This window comes from Phasianus colchicus, chromosome 1, assembly GCF_987193195.1.
Source record: "Phasianus colchicus chromosome 1, bPhaCol1.hap1.1, whole genome shotgun sequence".
Lineage (NCBI taxonomy): Eukaryota > Metazoa > Chordata > Aves > Galliformes > Phasianidae > Phasianus > Phasianus colchicus.
The window spans coordinates 68,430,490-68,452,146 of record NC_143436.1 but is presented as its reverse complement, the minus strand read 5'-3'; the positions used below and the strand labels follow the sequence as shown (position 1 = coordinate 68,452,146).

Sequence of the window (21,657 nt, the reverse complement as noted above, 5' to 3'; positions counted from 1 at the left end):
CACCAAGAGAGTATTGAAAACATCCCTCCGTGTGTGGAAAATAGAGAATCTGAAAGTGTTTTCCCAGGAAAAGATAATTTGTATGTAGTTTTCAGTACTCTGCAGCTAAATAACTTTTGGTCTGATTCACCAGTGTATTAAAGCTCTTCTTTAATACGCTTAAAATACAGAATGGCTTTTTAGTAGATCAAGTAATCACTGGTGGGTATCTACTGGAATTGGTGCATCTTATTCCTGGTAAAGTTACCACAGTAGTTCTCATGCCATTTACTTTTTTAGGCTCTAATTGGGGTTGCACCCGGTGACAGATCCAGTATCAGCTACCTGCTTCTCAGGATTTTCTGCACCTCCACTGTTGTTCTGGGCCTGTCAGTTGCCCAGACTTTTAGTAGGGACTGAAACAGAGCTCCATGAGATTCTATAATAAAAAACCTTCCTTATGTATCACTCACATCTTTTGAATTTGTCTTCTGTTGAATGTTCCATGGCTGAATTAAAGAACTGGTATTTTTTTTCCTGTTACATCTATAAGCTTCCATTTAAAGTTATGATAACTAGCCATTAAAAGAGAGCTATCGCCTCAGGTTTTAATGCAATTTAGTTCAACAAATTTTTCACTATCTTTCAATTCTCAAAGCATGTGTGTATATGCATACATTATTAATTTTCATAATGACTATAGTAAGTCTGAGTGCAACTCCCATGAGCAGGTTTAAATTTGACTTGCAGAGTTGAGCCTAGTTAGTAATGTATAGAAACGGAACGCAGGTGTTCTAGGTTATTTTCATCCATTCTAACATTTCCTCTTTTAGCTGTAAGTTAATGTGAGTAACATTCCTCATACGCAATGAGTTTGCATCATGCAAAGCAGCCAAAGATAATGTGTAAAAGTTATGGCACGGCTGAGACAATTGCAGTGTTAGGAGACTGGAGCCTTAACATCAGTGGCATTGTGCATCTTGCATGTTGTAAATGATCCTCCCACTGGAGGGGGGGAAGCATTTTTTTAAGCAGCCACATGCTTCTAGATCAGCATTTTTGCCGCAGACTACAAAAAATACCACAATAAATTCTGGAGGCTATCTCTGAGAACACTGTTTGTTAGTGTCTAGAATCAGTCAGTAACAGCATTCTGCTGCTCATAAAGTTCAGTAAATGACTTCTTTCAGACAGAAAGGATCTATATTTTGACCAGGATGCATGACTGCAAAAAGACTTCAGTAAATTAAAATCTCAGGATAAGCAATGTTTTATTTTTGGAGAAAATGCAGAAAAAATTCAATAGATGCTTTCCTTTGTTCCTTAACTTCGAGCTTTGCTGTACTTCATTGGATGTGACACTGAAGAATAATCATACCTTTCGTTTTCCCCATATTTTTAAATCACAGGATGAATGTGGTGTGCAAACACCATAGCTGCTGTGGCCAGCCTCTCTGGGAGAGTTAAGAGTATGTTCCTGCTGTTCAAACTGCTAAACCAAGGTACAGTCTCTCGCATAGTTGATAGCTGTCACTAGTTGGTGCTGGCAAATGCAGCCAGGAGTTGCTTGAACTGGCAGGCTCAGTGGGTGTGAGCACTTTGAGTCAGGCTGTCTGCTTGCTGCTGTCATCCCCAGGCCATTTACACTCCCACTAGTGTGTACTGTGCTTGATTTGAAGTCAGCCTTGTTTGATTTTTCTTGTGTGCACACTTTGGAGACCTGACCAAATTCTGTTCTGACTGGATGCTAAGCCACTTACAATATTTTAATTCAGTGTAAGGCTCATGCATTGCTTTAATACAAGTGTAGATCATACTGGACCAACAGCTCCTTGGTATTGGGTGTTTTCAATGTGCTTGTCAAAAAAACTAGGCATTTTTTGTTCTTCTGAAAGCACTGGTTCTAATTTTAGCTATTTCTTTCCTGTGCACTGAATGGGAAGTTAGGGTCAAGAGTTCAAAACAGGGCATCAACATGTATTCCCTTGTTACTGTATTTAGGGATAACCAGGAGCATGCATGGCTCATAACATATCAAAAAGCACTTTCAAAGCTGATTGTTATTCTGCTTTCTCTGCCTGTGGGTCTTTAGAAGCAGGTCACTGCATCACATCTTGAGCTGTAGTACTATGCTTGTCCCCTTTGCATGCCCCTTTTTACCATCCTCTGTTTCCTTCTGGGTAGAGAGGACCAAAGCATTCTTGGCTGAATTGGGCCCAGTACTATCCATACTCGGAAGAGCAATAGAGTGAAGCTAGACATAATTTAATCCTGAATTTTTCTGGAGCAGTAGAACTGCTGTTCCTGAAACATATAGGGGGCGTTCTGGCTCCAGTTGTAGCTGTAGCTCCATGGTGGTGCATCTTTTTTTTTTTTTTTCCCCAGTGTTTCTCCTGTAGGTTGGAGAAAAAAACAAATTTTTGAAGTTCACAATGGCAATTTTGGTTGTCTGAAACTTCAGATCTGCACACTATTAAACCTGTAGAATTCTGTACCTGAGGTTTAGTGCCACCTGCTTTTGTCAGTTGATGCTTTGGTTTTTGAGGTCAATTATTTTCACATGAAGACAAAACCAGCATTTTTGGTTTTTCAAACAATGCAAACACTTACCCCACTATTTTCTGGAATGGTGTCCAGTTAGAATAAACACAGGGACAAGCTATGTTGTCTCAAAACAAGTCAGTAGAATAGAATCGTATAATGGCTTTGGCTGGAAGGGTTCTCAGAGATCATCTAGTTCCAACTCCTCAGTCATGGATATGTTTACCAACTGCTATATTTGGCAGGTTGCCCAGGGTCCCATCCAGCCTGGCCTTGAGTACCTCCAGGGACGGGGCATCCACAACCTCTCTGGGCAACCTGTTCCAGCACCTCACCACTCTCTTTGTGAAAAACTTCCCCCTGACATCCAATCTAAATCTCTCCTTACTTAGTTTAAAACCAGTCCCCTTTGTCTTATCACTATTTACCCTTGTAAAAAGTTGATTTATCTACTGTTTATAATCTCCCTTTAAATATTGGAAGTCCATAATTTTCTTTGATGTCCTTAAACTAGAATAAATCTTTGAGTTTGGCAGATGTAGTTGTTTTTTTGTTTACAGAGGAAATAATGAAGGCCATCATAATTAATACTTGATGTTGCTTTCCTAGTGGTACAACTCATTAATCTGCTCAAATCCGGTGTTGATGGGAAAACACTGAAAGAAGAAATGAAATCAAAATAAATGTTACATAGTTAAAAGCCTTCTGTATTATAAGGAAAACATAGTACTAATGCTGTGTATCTAGATAGATTAGGAAAATCAAATTGTTAGAAGAAAGTGTTTCTGGTAAAATGCACTGTGGTGTTAAGGTGAATCCAAACAAATGTACATACACAAGGATTACTCCTTAAATGCTTTCCAGTCTTGTTTTTAATCAGTATTTTGTCTCATAAAGTTGCTGTTAATAGAGATTTGGAGCTGCTACTGCTCTCCCACCATGCTATGTGTTTGGTATTTGCCAGCTGAGATGTGGCCATTCATGTCATCAGTGTTGGTGTTTTATTTCCACTTTGATAGTTACACAGTTTATGTCGCTTGACAAGTCCCTCATGTATGTATGTTTATTATTTACTGCTGTTTCAGAAGCTGCAAATGAGATTACATGCTGACCAGGTCATGCTGGAACAAGTACAACAGGAGAACCAGTGCCTGAATCAGCAAGTTGCCCATCTGACAGCTGCATTTATGGCACTGCAGAAAATGGTGAGATCAATATAACAATAATAGAGGCTGTTTGAAAGTTTGAGGCTTGGAAGCAGTTAAAACCACTGTCTGATTTTATAAAGTTGAGGTTTTGTACGGGCATGTTTTCTTCTGCATGCTTCAGAGCATAATTCATTGTGTGACTAACGTAATGCTATTTACTTGAACGCATTACGAAAAGAGAGCCTGGTGTTCAGTCATATGCATTTTTGGAAAACTTCCAAGTGCAACACTGCTATAAGTGTCTTGTAGTGATGTACCTAGAATAATTCAGAGGAAAGTTTGAAAACTACAGCGGGGTGGGTTTTTTCCCTTCTAAAAGAAGCTGAAGCCTGATACGGTTTCATCCTTTAAAGGGATATTATTGTGCAGTTACTTAAAACAGTGATCTTAAAACACTTGATCTTTTCATGGCTGGAGGAGTGGAAAGGCTTTTTCTGTAGGCAGTAAGATATCTTTTGCTTTTTATGACTGCTGTTTCAATAAATTGCATTCTGGTAGATTTCACACGGTAATAATATAATACGTTTGTTTGGCGCCGTGTAAGCCTATGCAAACACTGTGGCTGATTTCTCAGTAAGTGCTTATGTGCGCTAATAGCTTTGATTACCTCTTGACATAAACACGAGCTACAAAATGTATCAAGTCTGGTTATGTTGCGTTAAGGGGCAGCTGTTCTCTTCCTTCCCTCCTTCCCAAAACAAGAGACTGCTTTCAGTACTGCATGGGTAGTGTGTTCTTGGAATTAATTCCTTTATCAATAGAATGGTTAATAAGGATGAAATGTCATCTGGGAAAAGGAATACCAATCATGGAGAGAAGAAATGGAGAGAAGAGGAGGAAGAGGTGTAATTCTTCCTTTTATCCAAGAGATCTGCATCATTCACCTAGCATACAGCATTTTTGAATAAAATTACCTTATTGGTAATGAGGGGGATTTAAACCATATCTCCCATCCCCAAGAATTTTCAATGTGTCTAACTGCTCAGGAGCCATTGTTCATCTTCCTGAATTTTAAATCCCTAAAGATGTCTCTGTACTCTCGTTATTTGTACAAAGAGTAGATGTGACAAATCACTTCAAGGATAGTTTTCATAATATAAGAGGAATCACTCTCTGGATGAGCTTCCCTTTTGACTGCACAGGGTGCTTAAATTACTTGTATGGGAGGCCTCAAGTTAAGTGAGGAGGCATTTATTTCCTGTCTTCCCAGTCCACTGAGGATAGATTCTAGCAGAGGTAATGAAGATGTTGTCCTGACTTAAGCACCTAGTTTTGATGCTTAAAGTCAGATTGTGCAAAAAATGTGTTTTTGTTTTGTTTTCCTTAAAAGTGGGTTAAATCATTAATTATAATTTAAAAGATACCTTTTATCTCGGTCTGGGCAAGATCAAAGGCATCCTGAAATTACATTGATATCTGCGGAACAAATGAAGTGCTGTTTGTCTCTTTGGAAGTAATAATGGAGCTGAGTGTTTTTGATCCTATGGGATCGAAGCTTTCTCTCTTTGCTACCAGTAAAGTCATGCTAAGGGTATTGAATCCCAGATGAGTATTGCTATGCTGCACATATTGGATTTCTGTAAAGAAGAAAGAAAGAAGCTAATCTTTAAGTCTATCTGTTTTAGACCAAGATGCATCTGGAAAACTAGAGCAATCTAATCCTATAGATGGTGGAAAGATTGCTGGAATCTTTTCAAACTTACTGCACCTGTATTTGCTAATAAATAAATAACTCACCCTTGAAAAATGTCTTAAACTTTTTTGGTGCAAGATATATATATTTAAGTGACATCCCGAGTCTAAATATGAAGCTTGTTAAATCTAAGTTTTTAAAATATACCTGTTTCTAGGAGTAGTCCTGCAGTAGTGTCTGCAATTGCTTCTGTAGCTTGCACTCATGGTTTGTTAGCAGCTGTACCCAGATGCCCATCAGGTCTACTGTTATTATCCTTGTTTATATAGCCAGGAAAATGAGACCTCTGATACTGTGCTTGGCTTTACTTGTAAAATACTTACATGTTCCAGGTAGGGTAGAGCAGAGTGAAGAAAAATAAGCTGTGATCCTTCTAGAAGCAATTGAAAGCAATGAAAGGCAGATCCCTGGGCTGCTATGCTTGGGCAGTGCAGTGTCCTTTGAGAAGATTGATTTGCTAATCAAAGGCTGTTGCAGAGGCCACTAGAAAAAGATCAAGGAAAAGTAGTAATTTTCACTAGATTTCTGTGTAATGCCATTTAGCTAAAGGAACGAACATTAAAGGAACTGTGATGTCAATAGTATTTGCAGATGTGTATGCTTAGTATTTTTTAAAGATGTCTTTGCTCATTCTCTGCAAGAAAATCTTCTGTTCTCCCACAGATTTCTTTGGTAGGCTGAGCAGTACTTGGAGGAGGAGCTGGCCAGTGCTTGGTGCAGAAGGTCATTGCTTTGCTCACTGTTTACTGATGTATGCCTCACCTCTGTGAGCTGACCTTACCCCTGTCACAGAACCCAGACCTGCACCAGCAGCCTGATGCATGAGAGAGAGCTTCTCACCTGTGCTGGAGCTGCCTCCATGCTGCACACATGCACTGTGTGATCTATCCTTCCTTTCCAGCTTCACTTTAGTTAAAATGCATCAGACTGGACACACCTTTTTTCCTGCTGAGGCCTGTGACAGTGGGTCTGTGGTCTGGACACTGCTCTCCTAAGCACTGTTTGTGCTGCTGTGGACCAAGTTTTCTGTCAGGCTGTGTGATGTCTATGAAGGACAGATGCAGAAGCAATTTTGTGCAGAAGGATGGTAAAACCTCTCTTTCAAGGATCTCAAGCAGGCATTTAAAAAGTCTTCCATATTAAACACTCCAGTATTAGCAGAAACATCCCCTCTGGCTGACGGTTTGTGGAGGAGAATGGCAACTCTCCTGTTGTCATCTTCTCTTCAGAGAAGAGCATATAGGGAATCCTGTTCTTGATGATTGAGTTTGCAAATTCCTCTTCCCTGGGGCATTTCAACAAGGTGAGGAAGCAGACACTGAGACATCCACCTCAGCCTTGATCCTGCCTGAGTGGGGTTAATGAGTTCTTGGTTATACCCACAGGGAGCAGCTTCCTGGTGAGCATTTGTTAACATTGAAGCATGAGTGTTGGTGAATAACTGCAAAGAGGACTTCTCAGAGTGCGTGGAGAAAAGCTTCAGGGATGCTGACTCAGGTAATGTCTAAGGAAGAATAAATGAGACTTGTAGGAAAGCTTGATTAAACTGTTGATAAGTTTTGTGCTAGTGAGAGGGATTTTTCTATACTGTGAAGAGTGAACTCAAAAACATGAAGGTAGGATTTGCCCAGGCACTCTTGAAGGTTAAATTTGAGTCTTCTGACTGCATCTTAATATGTGTTTCCATGGATAGTCTAACATGGTTTAGATTTCTTTAAAATGTTTTAATCTCTAAAATAATTCATCATCTTTGTTATTTTTCAATTTAAATTGTAGTGTTGTAATATGTATATAACTGAATCAGGGTAAATATTTAGAACGGTTACCCAACGATCCAGTAATGAGTTGAGTCGAAGGAAAGTACCTTTCAAGCCAACAGAACAGAAGTTAGTTTTGAGATATGATGAATACTCTATTGCAGGTGAAGGGCTGCACTAGGTTAGTGCACAGCAGTGTGTGGTAAAATAACTTGAGTTGGCAAAGGTGTTGGTGCATTCTTCTGTCAGCAGATGTGATATCAGAGTATCCCAGATCACTTAGGTCCATTTTCTGCTGAAAGCACCACGTGATCATCACAGATCACTTACTGCATACACCTTAATTTATAGCAAGAAAGCTCATTAGTTTTCCAGAATGGATTTCCTCGCTTCCTCAGAGCATTGCCTCTGGAAAAACTGATACAGTACAAACTTCAAACTTCATGCAATCCTGGCAAAAGCATAAGGCTTTCTAAAGTAGTGTGTATAGTCTGCATGGATTGAAGTATTGAAATAATTGTTGTAGTTAGGGAAAGATTTTTACTAGAGCTCAGTTCCCTTATTTGGGAAAGGAACATGAGATCTCACTGAGACTCCTCATCGGGTTTTGTCTTGCTGAAGTCCAGGAAACGTGAGCAATCTTCAGGGAATTCATATGAATGAAATGAAATTGGGTTTAACTCTTCCGTCTTCCCCTCCCCCCCTTTTTAAAAATGCTCATATCATGTTGGCTTTGGAGCCTTGTTTCTCTTGTGGCTGAGGTAGTTTGCCTTTGCCAAATGTTAATCTAGTATAAGGTGCTGTTGCTGAAAATTTCTCAGTGCATTTGAAGCATCTTTAAGGTTTACTGCACTTCAATTTGTGTTTTGGGATTTGAAGCTGAAGTCCTTAAGACTATCATTAAACTTGAGGTAGTGATGCTTGGTAGATTTTCACTGCACTTCTATTGTTATCTAATAGACCTTGTGTGTGTGGAAGAGATGAATGTTTTTCCCTATTCCTTAGCAAGGACTAAATCCAGGGAAAGGAGGGGAAGATGTCACAAATGTTTTGTGCACTGACATAGCTTCATGTGTGTAAGGAGCTGATGTTTAACATGAACCTTTGGAAATTATCTATGCATGCTTTCCTTCTACTTTTCTTCTGTGGCATGTTTCTGGATATGTTTTTGTCTTCTTGTAAAACATGGCAGCAGAGTAGTTGATATGGTCACCCAGTAGATGTTAGTTTTGTTTTGGGTGAATAGATCTGCCGGAGCAAGGCAGTGTTCCCAGCAGGAGGTGGCAAAAGTGAAACACCTTTCGTGAAGTTCTGCTGTAATGGTGCCCAAGGCTTTCTTAAGGAAAAGAAATGAATGTCTGAGTATACCCCTTCCTTTAAGGACAATCCTGGAGATCTTAGTCAGACAAGCTGCTTCCAGCTGGCTAAGTCAATGGCTTGGCTAAGTTGGTTTGTGAGCACTGGGACATGGTGAAATGCATAGATCATCCAGCAAGTGAGAGAGGACTGAAGTTACTACTAACATTCCTTTGTGATGATAGTCTAGATGCAATTAAGTCAGTAAGAGGTGATTTGCAAATGTTTTGTTCAAGTTAGTGCACCGTAACATAGCTGTCACCACTTTGCACTGTTTGGCTTGGCAAGATGAGATTCTACTCTGTCTTGTCTGACTTTTGTAAATGATAAACTGTCTCCCAAAATTAATAGCAATATGTCATAAGTATATCAGCTTCTTAATTAATGTGAAGATTAATCTTAAGATTTACCTGTCTTACCAAGCACTTGCAAGCATGCTTCTGCTTTCTTACATCCCAGGGCTGGGGTATTACATATTCATAATGACAAAGCAGAAACAAATCTCAGATGTGGATGATCCCCTGTATCTTAACTGGACTGTATCCTGTTTCTGCCACAGTACATAGAATATCATTTAAGATTGATCTGTAAGAACTAGACACATGCAGTGCTGAGGAAACCTGCAACGTAAAACGAAGTAGCTGGCAGAACAAATGAAATGCAGAGCACATCTCCTGTGTGTCATGCAATGACAAATAATCTGTAGATTTAAACAAGAAGATGTATGTCGCAGATGTAATGACTGCATTTTCTTCTGGATTTTTTTTCCAGCAGCAAAATATTATAAAATATTCTAGTAATCTACCTTAATTTCCACCTGAGGTGTGGTACAAATATAACAAGAAATGCCTTCTGCTTAGTAAATCTTATTTTTTATAGAATTGTGGTTATGAAATTGAATTCTTCAGCTGCAGTCACAGTGAAATATTGTGAAGTGCTACGTTGTGCAAGGGTAGACCTCACACTACTGTTTGGATCTCACTGAAAGACAATACATATATCTTATCCACACCTCCTTCTGGTGAGGGGACTAATTTTACTCTGTGAAAAATCAACAGCTCTCTGTTTTGTATTCCCTACTGACAGACAAATACTTGGATGGAAAATTGGAACTGCTCTGAATGAACAAAATCTTGCAGGGCGAAATTAGACTACAAGTCACAGGAGCACTTCTTTTTTGTGTGTCACAACATAAGCTATAGCAGATGACATCCTTCATCTGCTATAGCCCTGAGCTACCACCATGAGGTGGTTTGCAGTTCAGGGTAGTTTGGTCACACCCTGCATGTTGGTCAGGATGTATAGTAGAATTCCATGATAGCCACATACAAGGAGAAGTAGCACTTCTGTCTTTGGAGATTAATGTTAAAAATGGGCAAGACAAATTGCTGTGATACAAGTGAGCCAACAGGGAGGAGCCAGGGGTTTCCATTTGTCTTTTTAAGCAATCGTAGGAATAAAGCAAGAAGCCAGTAGCTGCTTCCATGCTCTGCTGCCCTCTTGCAACCTAATACCACATGCACTTCCATTCTTCCATTCTCCAAGCAGTATCTCAGTGACTTGCTCAGTGCTGGAGAGCTTAATTCTCAGATGAATATCTACTCTGTAGGTGTTCTTGTCTGACTGTGGGATCCAGAATGTGTGATAGCTATTGCTGTGGGTCTGACTTCTTTTTTGAGTGGGCCAGTGTCATTAAGTATACTTCTGCCTGTAGATCAGATTTGGATTTTAAAACATCTTCAGAAGCATGTCAGTCACAAACGTTGCATTGACTGTGCTTGCCTATCTTAGACGAGGCCTACAGTGACAGACTTTCTGCAGACATCACTCTGGAGTAATCAGAGAGCATGAGAGAATGTGCAGGCTCACAGAACTTTCTGTTCACTTTGCATATTGTAAGGAAAGGTGAAAGGAGTGATGAGAGCTGCTAGGAATTTTTTAATAAAGTTTTTTTGGCAAAACATAAGGTTCTGTCAAGAAATACTTCTTTTCACAGTATATTTCTGTTGCTAACAGCATTGAGACTTCCAAAATGGGTTTCCTAAAGAGCTTTTAACTTACAGAAAAGCTTTCTGATGAACTGGAAGCTTGTGTGTATGTATACATTTACATTAAACTTGCACATCCCAACCAGCTTTAATGAACGTAGTGCTTGTCTCTTTTGTTCCACTGTTTGAATTGAAATTTCAATTGAATATTGAGTCCATACTGATGCTGGTACTTTTTTCTATAAAGCAATCTGTAACGCCAAGGAGAGGACAGGAAGAACTATGGGTTAAGCTTCTAAAGATCCTGGTCAGTGTTCCTCCTAATCAAAAGCCAGGCTTTGATGGCAGCTAGACTTTTTGCAGTATGACATTAGCACCCAGTGGCCCTGCTTATTACTGAAAGGGATGAAATTAGTTCAGAGTACATGAGGTTAGTTGAAAATTAATACTTGACATCCTGTTGTATTTATTTCTATGACTTTTGGATTAAGTGGTTTACATTAATAAAAACCAGGATGTCAGACTCTTCCAATCAGAAATGATTTTTTAGAAGGAAGGCATTCAACTGGCTATCAAAACCCTAGGGCTTGGCTTGTTGGTCCTGATTGTTCTAGCCCCTCTGGAGCACATTTCTCTCCTCTTATTTTATACTGAGTGAGAGGAAGGTGTGTCTGAACTAAATAGGCTACTGCAAGGTTTGCATGATAGTCACAGAATTAAACTCTCTCCAGCATACATATACTCAATGAAGCTATTCTGTCTTTGGGGTGAGTTGTTGCTCACTGTAAAGAGTGTATATTCATTTGTGTACATACACATGGGTGTGGGGAGAAGAACGGGAAGGTGAAAGATGTAATTATTCAACAGAAGCATTAGTCTTGCATTATAAATATGGATAACAACTTAAGGAGCCTGAGGACATAATATATTCATCTTCTGCTTGAATATCTAGTTTTAGTCAAAGACTTGCCCGAAAGCCCTTACAAAAGATAAGCACTGACATTTAAAGTACTTATGACGTATATATTGTCAATGTGCAGATACAGTGGGCAAAAGGACCCAAGACAAGGGGATGCTGAATTGAAACAAAGCCAAGTCAGCCTTTTTCCAAATAGGGAAACTGTATTTTCATGCATTAGAAAATGCCTATAGGTAAGGGAAGGATACATTTAGCATAAATGTCAAATCATTCAGTTGAAAGGATAATTTCTTGAAGCATGAGTATAAGCACTGGGGAGCGGGTTGACAGGAGGCGTAGATGCTGCTCACAGCCCTGGCACTGGCTTTAGGCAAACTGCTTAATCTCTTCCTGCCCTGCTCCTGTTTGGCGTATGCTTGTTCATCCTGGTGAGCCTTCCTGAAGAGCAGGTGCACGGTTGCAGATGGGGGCCATGTGACAGCTGCGTCCAGACTGTTGCCTTTGCCTTGGCAGAAAAGTATATGAAGTTCAGCAGATGTACATCTCATCCTATATTATCCTATGCACGCTTACTGTATTCCCAGCTCTGCTAGCCATAGCACTGAAAAATGCACGAGGAATGGGTTGAGAAGAGATGCTCAGAATGGCAATCCACACTGCTGGAGAGGCAGAACCAGAGCACATGCATCTATACAGCATTCCACAGCGAGGACTTGATTACATAGCAAGCCTTTAGGCAGTCCTGTAATTAAAAATGAATACTGGGTGAAGTTAATCAACTATCTTGTGCCCTTCTTTCTCTTTAGTCCTTTGTGATAACTGGCTACATGGTCCTCACTGTGATACAGTGTTTTATTCCCTTGGCAGTTCTGAATTTAATGATCTAACTTGTTTCTAAACAAATCTTTACCCAATGGTGAAAGAAAGGTGCCTCTGAAATACCAGGGAGAGCTTGCCCATGATCTCAGTTAATGTCATATATATGACATCAAGGTACATCTTGTGGGCATTCAGGTGATGTCTTGCAGACACTTATTTACACAGTTCACCTAGTTGCTTGAGTCATTTTAGCATTTAACCCAAGCCATGGTGCTGCACTGAAGCAGGCCACCTAAGTGAGTGGCTGTTTGTGGGACCGGGGTAATGCTTATCTCATTCTTGTGAATACTGGGCTCTTTATCAAGATGAGACTTTGCACTCCACCTGCTGGGATATTCAATAAGCCCAACTTCTACTTTAGGAAGAGAGATGAGTGTGGTGGGGTGCACTTTCTTGTGGTAGCTCAGCAAATGAGTAACCATCTTTTCTTTCTTGCCTTTGGCTGTGGAAAGCCATTAGGGAAGCTAGACTGTAAAGAAGATGAATGTTGGTGTTGGAAGAGGATCAACTTATGGAGCATGAGCCCAATAAATGAAATGGACGTTCTTCTCTCCAAAGAGACTATTTTTTCTGGAAATTGAGGGGTTTTTTTAGCTAATATAATCAGTACTTTTCCCTGTGCTAAGATACATCATATGCTGCAGTATGCATTGTACATTTGTCTATGGTATTTTATACAAGTCTTATTTCAGTGGTAAATCTTATATGTTAAGAGTTTCCTTATATTTGGATTACAGTTTGAAATTGTTCAGAGCAAACTGAGACTAAAGATCCTGAAGAAGCTAATAAAAACTATGACACAAATGCTCAGTGATGTTACTCAGGCAAAAGACTGAAACTGTCAAGGAACAATTAGGCATTTCCCTGAGGGAGCAGGCATACTATTAGAGGATGAAATTTGATGAGACACATAACCTTTATTTTTCCCAAGAAAAGACTAACTAACTTCTTTCTTTCTTCATACTAGTTATGGGGTATATACAAAAATATAAGTCAGTACATGCAGGACATTTGCTGAAGATTGTTTAGTGCTAGAAGAACAGTGTAAGTCTGTGTTTGGATAGCCAAGCACACAGAACATTCTCAAAGGGGCTGTACTTCCAAGGCATGTTGTGCTGGGGCATTCTATCGCTGATAAACTGTTCACAAGCCTGGAGTGATGCAACAAGGGGTTATTAATATTTAGCATCCTAGTAAGTATGGGAGTACAAGCCTGCTGCCTTCTAACCTGCAAGTTGTTCTGCTTGTGGACAGAAGCCAGGATACCAACAGACTGGGGCATCTTTGGCTTTGCTTTAATATTCCCTTCTAGGAGAACAGGCATAGTCACTGCAGAAAAATATGCAAATGTTTTTCTCATCCTACAAAAAGAAACTGTGGTTCCAGTAGTGGGGATTTTATAAACTGTGTTCTTTGTGTGTAAGACTTACTAAATCTCACTATTTCTATTTCTTGTTTGATATGTTTAAATAGAGAGCTTTAAAGCAGTTATGATAAAAGGGAACACAAAAGCCAGTGTTACATGAAGCCAATTTTCTACCTGAGAGTCTTAACATTAAAAAAAATAGAAATAATAAAGTTCTTCCTATCCTGCAAAGCAGGTAGTGAACTAAATAAGCTAAGATTTGGAGAAGTTTTCCCTTCTGTGAATGAAAGTTCCCACTTTCTCAGCACAGTTTCCTCTACAACTTGCAAGTTTCTGAAGTGTCTTAACGATTAAGGCTGAGTTTGGAGATAGTTCCTCTATTAACTTTTCTTTCCTGGGCATCTGTAGATGAGAGGCAGAATACAGAGCCAACAAGGAGCTGCCAATTTTTTTTTTTTTCATGTGGCAGAACCTTTGCCAATACTAACAATACATTTCTTAGCCAACTTTCTCTAACTGAGAGGTGAAGAGACAATGAAGGTTAGCCTTTGGAGGAGTAGGATATCTGAGATATGATCTCAGTTCTACTGGCCTATGCCTTGGTAAACATATGTGGGACAGTTTACAAAACAGGAAGAAAGAGTCTCCCTCTTGTGTGCTTTGGGATCTACAGATAAGAAGTGCTTCATAACAGGAGAATTGTGTTGTTAGATGTTACTTGGAGTTTGTGTGGATGCCAACTGAACTGCTGATACAGATGCTCTGGCTTTTTCTCCAGACATGCTGACAGTAGGGTGTGTTTGGTATTACAACTATGCCCTTAATTGTGGGTTAGGAAGCTCCTAGACAGAGGTGGTGCTAGCTGTCAGTGAGGTGATTGACACTGTGGCTCAGAGGAAGATGAAAGATGCTGCACTGCTGCCAAAGAGAGTACAAAAACTTAATGAGTGTTTTGGAGGATTTATCTTTGAGCTTATTAAGTTAGCCTAACTGGACAATATGCATGGAAAGCAAAGTTACCAAAGGTTTTTCACATCTGAACTTGCCCAAATATTTCTGGTGGTGGCCAGATCTTGGACTGAATTACACCTGAAGTGATCATCCCCTATTGGTTTGTGAAATTAGGTGCTAATGTCAGAGACATTACCCAAAACAGAAGTTTGATAGGAAATTGAGCTTGCTTTTATTCTGTAGTGTTACAATAATCCCAGTAATATATTTTGTTGCTGCTCCAGTACTACCCTCTACTAATGACCAGACTACTTTCTTCACAGTTCTATGTTCTTTACATAGCACCACGGGGATATCTGTGATAAGGCCTGAGCCTGGAACAGTTCACATGCTCTGAAGACCTGAGGGATTTTCCATAGATTCCTTGTTTCAGGTTATTTCAAGCTCTCTGTCCCTATTCCTGTAGCACTGGTAGCGAATCTTCCAAAGAGACCATACAAGAAAAGTGTATTTTTAGTGGTTTCAACTGAACTCTAAAACTCTGACCTTTTGGAAAAATGTGGCAGTAGACTCATGCATTTGGCTTTCACCTTGTGTTTCTTCATAGATATGCTTGTGCCCATCCATCTAACACGCTTGTTTGCTCTCTGTGCTCTGGAAGCTCTATCACGCATAGTTGCTTTGCCCAGTCTGTCTCCCGACCAGCTGCATCTGGCACATTGGGTGAGGAAGACATGGGTGATCTGAAATCAAAGACTTGCCATCCTTCTTTTCTGTCTAGTATGTCAACATCTTGCTGTTAACTGTGCATGCATCTCATCACCTGGTCTGCTGCATGCTGGGAGAAGAGAGGCTATGGAGATCTGTTGGAAGCTAGAGGAAGATTATTTTTAATTGTTAATAAATTTAAAAGTGATATTAATTACTACTCTTCTTCATCTGGTTGCATCATATATAGACCCTAACTTGGTAAGCAAATCAGTCAACCAGCCATCTCCTAGTACCATTGTCTGGACAGAATATAGTGACCATGCATGGACGGGACACAACTGAAGTGTCCTCAGCTTCCCTAAGACAAGGAGTTTGACTACATCCCTGCAGGTATCAGTACAACTCTTAGGTAAAACTGTTCTTTATTCGGTGAATGAGTAGAAGTATGTGGGACTGACTGTTAGACTATGGATACATGCCAGTTTTTTTTAGGAGGTGCCACCTGTGATTTTTCCTTGTTACTAGTTTCTGAGACAGTGTAGATGCACCGCTGGAATAATTGCCCCTTGAACTTGGCAGAGAACAGTTGGAGAGTTTGGGATGTAGTGGTTTCAAATTTTGCAACTGAGCTGGAAAAACAAGCAGTCAGTCCACTTGGGCCATCACCATAAAGTAGTTTGTGCAGGGCATCCGCTGCCATTTCTCACCTTGCTTGTAATAGGCTTTGTAGAGCAGTGTAAGAAGATCCACATGCACTAGTTGTGACATGCCTTAGATGGTTATCTGCAGCATGAGAGTTCTGTTTTTCTGATGATTCTCATGAAAACAGGTGTGCTTTAGGAACTGAATGATTTACAGTGACACAAGCATAACCCCATTATGTACATCATTGGAAAATTTCTTCAAGTTTTTAATCAGCATAAACTATTTACATGCTTAAATCTCCTAACTGAAAATGGCTTCCCCTTTTTAATTCATATTCTCTTTTTATTCCTGCCAGTTGCCAAAGAAGTACAAGCTCAAACAAAATAGTAGTTGTTTTTTAGGACAGCAAGCATATTTTCTAACTGATCTTAGCCCTGAGCTTATGTATCAAATGCAAGCAACCTCTGTAGGGGAAAAAGAAAGAGTTCAGGTTTAAATCTGACTTGGAAATTTGGCACCTCTGTTAATGAAATAATTTATTTCGAGCCTTCAATTTCATTTTGGTGCGAAGTTTGGCTCAAAGGAAGAATCTTCCTTTTGATCAAGTTGCCAAAGGCTATGGGGTAAATTCTGTCCAACTTCTAGATAATAGAGTGCTTCCTGGCATGATGCAAGCACTTCACATTGAAATATGCAGGTATGAATGGGTGAGTCTCTGGAGGTCACTCCTCTCTTGTGATGTGTTTTAGCTTGCAACTTCTGGTCTTTTGTACTGAAGGTCTTACTTTTTCATGAGCTGCTACCTAGGATTTTCCAGTCTGAAGTAGTGGAATGGGTATTTTATGGCTCTCAAGAAGGCTAAAAATATACATAACTACATAGATTATGAGCTCTTTGATATAAATTGTTAAGATCTGCTCCCCCCTTTAGGCTATCAGTTATTGACGAGATCCCACAAGCACATCCCAAGTTTCACATCTAGTTCTCAAGAAGTTTGTGCTATATTACAAGGTTGCTGGTTTTGCCTCAATGTCTGTGGGCCTTGGCACTTACAGAAGTACCTGAGTGAACCTTCCTTTATATCAACAGTTGTTGTGGGTTGGGTTGCCTGTGTAAGTTTGATATGCTTACTGCACACCTAAGACATATGATTAGACATAGTGGGCCATCCTTTCTCTGTTAAGACTTGATACACAGGCTTTTGAAGCCTTTTTGGACTTACATTAATGCAATCTTTCACAGCTGAATGCTCCTGTTGAGAGGGAAAAAACAGCTTGTTGTAATTGGGGATGGACAGGAGAGGATAATGGTAAAATACTGCTCTTCTACTATTCCTATGGCTCCTGCTACCACAATTGCTGCCTGTTAAACCACCCATTCCACTGTAATGTACAACTGCAACTGCCAGGTAGCTGACCCAATTCCAAGTCAACCATATTGGAAATGCTAGTGGAGAAGAGCCTCTGCTGTAATTACCACAACTTTTCTGAAGTTCTGAGAATTCTTATGTTTGGTCATTTCTGGGTATTTTATTCGTCATTCTTCAATTCTGAGAAGAACTGAAAAATGATTATATTTTGTCTGTGTGCATATGTTTGTGTGTGTATTACATTTATGTGCATTATAAAAGCATGGCTCTTAAGCACTGTCCATCTGTTCCCCTTCCTGCCACAATACTGAAATTCAGTAAAATATGAAGGAGCTAGAAGCCTCAAAGGTAGCTATGTTGTTTTCCTCTCCAACTTACGTTGATGCTTACTCATTTCTATCCTTTTTTTCATTGCTTCCATGCTTAGCTTTCAGCCCCGTACTGGATCATGCTGATTGAACTTATGTAAGAATTTGGCTACTTAGGTGACAGCTGTACCTATATTTAGAAAATTCTTTTAATGAATTCTGTACCCCACCGAGTTCCATTTTCCTCTGTATGTTTATTTAAGAGCAAATATTAATAAGCATCAAGAATTGACATCTGTTCTGCAATTAAAATAATTGCATAATTAAGAGAAGAATAACTTAATACTTACTAGTAACAGTAGTGACCACGCCTCACAAAATAATACTTGTGTCTGATCAGTATAAGCTTAAACCAAAAATCTGAATCTGAATAGGTGGTGGGTATTATTCAAATTTCTCTTAAAAATTACAGCCCGATAAACTAAGGGTCAAAGAAAGTTCGTGAACCACATAACAAATTTATAAGTGTTTGACTTGGCCACTGTTGTGTATAGCAACAAAGCAACATTCTCCAGCTGCTACAGACTTTATATTCTCATTCAAAACCAAAAAGAGTGGCAATAAATATGTTGAGAAGTTGTCATAACTAAGACTTTTGAACTGGATCTATTGCACATTGCTCTGGAAGAATTTAAGAGTTCTATATTTTTAACTAGTAAAAAATTCTGACGCTTTGGCTCTTGTGCCACTTCTCTTTTAGTGTATAGTAAATGAAATGAAATCTACTTAGTTGCAGCTTCTTGGTAGAATGAATTAGAGCAGATTGGACTACAGGCATATTACCAAAACAATGTGTTGATCTTTTAAACAAGTATGGATTTTTATTTTTTGTTTCTCTGCACCAGGTTCTTTTTTGCTTTATGACATATTACCTTGTTTAATTGTAATGCTGTCATTTATTGCTATGTTCTGGTACATATACAGGGGCTGCATTTGCTGCATTTGGCAAATCCTCACTTGCTGCAGTCGAGGACTTTGCTACTACACTATCACTGCAGCACTCTCTATTCTGTTATGATATCAAATTATTCTGTCAGACATCTCTTCCTGCTGTCATTCCCCTTGGTGTGACAGTGCCCTTTGTAGGGAATTAGTAAGGTGATGAAGATGGGGAAGGGTCTGGAGGGCAAGATGTATGAAGAATGGCCGGGGTACCTCAGTGTGTTGGGCCCAGAGCAGAGGAGCTGAGGGGAGGCCTGATGGCGGCTGCAGCTCCTCACAGGGAGCGGAGGGGCAGCGCTGAGCTCTGCTCTGTGTGACAGCGACAGGGCCCGAGGGAACGGCATGGAGCTGTGTCAGGGGAGGGCAGCTGGGGTTAGGGACAGGTCTGCACCACAGGGCGGTGGGCATGGAACGGGCTGCCCAGCAGTGGGCACGGCCCCAGGTGCCAGAGTTCAGGGTGTGTTTGGACTGTGCTCTCAGACATTGGGTTTAGATTTTGGGTAGTCCTATGTGGAGCCAAGAGTTGGACTTGATCATCCTTGTGGGCCTCCAACTGAAGGGTATTCTATAATTCTATATATGTGTAAATTGCTGAGAAGGCTGACTTGCCATTTGCCCCAAAAGTAAGAATAAATGCTTGATGCTACATAAGATTTTTTGCATGCCAGTAGTGAAAATGAACATCCTTTCCCTGAGCAAATGTTGTTGTCCAAATGATAATCTTGAAGGGGACCCTTCCTTTGTTGTTTGCCACTTTTTTTTCTCATTATGTTACTTTCAACTGGGTGTCTTTGGGAACTCTATAAACTCAGTCATATTAGACCTTCCTTTTAATGTAAAGAGGAGCACAAAGGGAGTGTGGTTTAACTTTTAGCAAGATTATAGAGTTTTATCCTAAAATCACAATTTCCCCACAGACAACTGATTTCTTTAGTGAGTTTATGGTGATATGTCAGTTTAAAAAAAAAAAAAAAAAAGCCTAGGAAAATGAAGCTATTCTATAGGCTGCGCATAGGTTGATTGTATGGTAATTTGTGGAAACGTTTTTAGTTTTTTTAGTTCTTTTTCTCTTCTAGACATCCCTTTGATTTTTGTCATTTTTAGACTTTAAGAAGACATGATAAAAATACTGGATTTGTTTTTCTTCATTCAGAAGGTGGCAACTATGCCTGAACCGGCACTGAACCATTGCTGCAGCACAGTGTCATGTTCTGACCAAGGCTGGCTTCTTGGAACTATTTGATTTCCTGGACTAATTTTATAGGGATTTGATGAATACAATATTCTTTTACATGGGCCATCCTTAGTTGACCTTCAAGGAGCTTCATCAATTCTGTCCATACCACATGTTAGCTATATTTAACTGCAATTAAAAGGAAATACCAAAATACTGGCTTATCACTTTCCTCCTACTTCATTCCTGGTGGGGATCCTATGCCTGTCTTTGCTCATTGCATTTTCAATGACCCTATAGCTTTCTTTGTGTTTAAATGTCATGTCTGGACAACTAAACGTGCAGAGTAACATGAACTGTCATGGTTTGGTATTTGCTTTCAGTTTCATATCTCCATGATTTACAGCTTCAGAAATAGCTTATCCTCAGTTTGAGCTAAAATAATAACTGCAAATGTCTGAGTCTTTCTGAAAAGTTTTTTTTTTTTTTTTTTTTTTTGGATGAAGCATTTTGATGAAGCCTACAAACAGGAGGGGAGTCAACTCTTTACAAGGGTAGATATTGGAAGGACAGGGGGAAATAGTTTTAAGCTGAAGGAGGGAAGATTAAGGTTGGATATCAGGGGGAGGTTCTTTACAGAGAGAGTGGTGAGGTGCTGGAACAGGCTGTCCAGAGAGGTTGTGGATGCCCCGTCCCTGGAGGTTTTCAAGGCCAGGTTAGATAGGGCCCTGGGCAGCCTGGTCTAGTATTGAATGTGGAGGTTGTTGGCCCTGCATGTGGCAGGGGAGTTGGAGATTCATGGTCCTTGAGATCCCTTCCAACCCAAGCCATTCTATGATTCTGTGATCTTGTTTGAAAACTGCACTTTTTAAGCATTAAAATCTAAGGAAAAGGAGAACACCCTTATGCATAATGTGCCTTTGTGACATATCATACTGAATCAGTAGAAGTAAAACTTGTGGAGTAGCGCGAAATGATTATTTCTTGATTAAAAATGTTCAAGCAAAGAATATGAAGAAATTGCATTAAAATCTTCTATAAATTAAAACTTGTAACATGGCATAAAGCTTCTCTAATTGTAAAGGTGCTCTTGGTTAGAAAAATAGGAAGAGTTGGAATCATGACTGGCACAAATTTGCCCACATCTAGTGAAAGCAAGGTACTGTCTTCATGGGGGAAAAAAAGAATCTATAATACACAGTGATATCCCTATTTGGGGTTTCTACTGAATATGAGACTGCCAAATACATGGTATTTACTAAATCAACCAATTCCAAAAGCTAAACAGAGATTGGCTTTGGTCCTCAAACAGCCTCTGTGGTCAGCAGTTCCTTCAGTCAAAGGTTCATTTTGAAATTCTTTCTTTGAGTTTACAACACTTTCATTGCCTGCATATTTACAAGTGGATTAAATCCTTCCCAAGCATATGTTGTTGTTTGATGGTCTCCTGTGCTCTTTGCACATGTTTTTATTTTGTGGGGCAGCTTTTCCCTACAAATTTATACGGTCACTTTTTTAAACAGATTAAATTGTGAGACAGCTGGTTTGATTATAGATCAGTGCCTTTAGTTAATCTGGAAGAAGTTGTACTTCCAGTTATAGAATTATATGTGGTTTTAGTGAGGGTGGGGGGAGAAATGTGAAGTTTTATATAACCCTGGCAGGCTAATATTTAACAGCCCTTGCTTGCTTAGAGTGCCTGGAGGCAAAGCTGTTTCTGCATTTTGTGACTTGGAGTTGTTGCTCCCTTTGGAGAGGGGAGAAAACAAAACCATGAAGTTTGTATTTTATTGCAGGTTGCCTCAAACAGA

The 21,657-nt window shown here is 39.7% G+C and overlaps 1 long non-coding RNA gene across 3 annotated transcripts in view; it reads left to right on the top strand.

Annotated features, from left to right (window-relative positions):
- The window catches only part of LOC149919699 (uncharacterized), a 104,796-nt gene that overhangs the window by 24,744 nt on the left and 58,395 nt on the right, over nt 1-21,657 (top strand). The window contains exons 1-3 of one of the 3 annotated variants that reach the window (XR_016469304.1): nt 1,199-1,481; nt 3,606-3,725; nt 6,807-6,918. The exons of 1 other annotated variant lie outside the window; for it this stretch is intronic. This is a non-coding gene — a long non-coding RNA (uncharacterized LOC149919699). Of the gene's footprint in view, nt 1-1,198; nt 1,482-3,605; nt 3,726-6,806; nt 6,919-21,657 lie in introns of those variants that run through there. One more of the 3 variants, XR_016469308.1, reaches the window with a different exon arrangement.